The sequence below is a fragment of the Glycine max genome, chromosome 8, assembly GCF_000004515.6.
Source record: "Glycine max cultivar Williams 82 chromosome 8, Glycine_max_v4.0, whole genome shotgun sequence".
Classification (NCBI taxonomy): domain Eukaryota; kingdom Viridiplantae; phylum Streptophyta; class Magnoliopsida; order Fabales; family Fabaceae; genus Glycine; species Glycine max.
In genome coordinates this window covers 21762173-21763517 of record NC_038244.2, presented here as the reverse complement: position 1 = coordinate 21763517, position 1345 = coordinate 21762173, and the positions used below count along the sequence as shown (strand labels likewise).

General features: G+C 34.9%; 1 long non-coding RNA gene across 1 annotated transcript; it reads right to left on the bottom strand.

Annotated features, from left to right (window-relative positions):
* Positions 1–407: 407 nt before the first annotated feature.
* On the bottom strand, positions 408–957 carry LOC121175322 (uncharacterized). The gene is made up of 3 exons (XR_005892647.1): positions 896–957; positions 662–740; positions 408–457 (listed from the first exon to the last, which is right to left on the bottom strand). It is a non-coding gene; the product is annotated as an uncharacterized lncRNA (long non-coding RNA).
* Positions 958–1345: the final 388 nt, after the last annotated feature.

Sequence of the window (1345 nt, the reverse complement as noted above, 5' to 3'; positions counted from 1 at the left end):
CTAGGAACACAGATGCAATCAGCAATCCTCCTGCAAGCTTGGCATAGTACTTAAAACAACCAACAACATCATCCTACACGATAAATGATAAAATCAGAGATAAAAATAAGGAAGAAAAGCTAATGGTATCATCACTTGTTGTTTTGGGAAAATTAAATGTAACCACTCACCAGGTCTGCCAGTGCTCCATTTTTTCTCTCTGTTATCTGGGATAAAGAGAAGCACATTAAGGTGTCCACACATAGTAAAAGGTCAGAAAGCATAAAGGGAAAAATGTATACAAAAGGTATATAAAAGGGAAGACATATAGTAAAAGAAAGAAGGTACCGTTGTACTCATGTAGAAAACAAAATAAAGGCAGAACACCCCAAAAAATTTAAGCTTTTATGTTTACGAACCTGTACTCATGAAGTTTTTGAGATAAAAATCACAACTTTAATGTGTTCTTCCACCTTCTCTGCATACAACATGCCAAAAAATATATTGAACCATTACACAATCAAAAAAGGACGAAAACACAAAAAGCTAAGCATAGGAAGCAATGAGCACGTTGGAGAAGGCTGAGGAACACAAAAAAATGTAAACTTTTATATCATGAGAAGTCAGAAAACAAAATAAAGGCAGAACACCCAAAAAAAATTAAGCTTTTGTGTTTACGAACCTGTACTCTTGGATTTTTTGAGATAAAAATCGCAGCTTTAATGTGTTATTCCACCTTCTCTGCATAAATAAACACACGTCTTCTACCATTGTAGTTCAAGAGGGAAAAAGAGAAGAACAAAAGAAAAAGAAGAATAAGAAGTGAGAGTGAGAGAAAGGGGTCAGCGCACAAATGAAAAAAAAATAAAATAAAGGCAGAACACCTAAAAAAATTTAAACTTTTATGTTTACGAACCTGTAGTCATGGAGTTTTTGAGATGAAAATGGCAGCTTTAATGTGTTCTTCCACCTTGTCTGCATACAACATGCCAAAAAATATATCGAATCATTACACAACCAAAAAAGGATGAAAACACAAAAAGCTGAGCATAGGAAGCAATGAGCACATTGGAGAAGGCTGAGGAACACAAAAAAATGTAACTTTTATATCGTGAGAGTCAGAAACAAAATAAAGCAGGACACAAAAAAAAATTTAAGCTTTTGTGTTTACGAAGCTGTACTCGTGGATTTTTTGTGACGGTAAAAAGGAGCAATAAGGAAGTAGAAAAGAATTAACTTGTAGAGGAAACACACGCCCTCCACCATTGTAGTTCAAGAGAGAGTAAGAAAAGAATAGAGGAAGAAGAAGAAATGAGGAATGAGAGAAAGGGATCAGAAGACAATGGGAATGGGAAATGGTGAACGG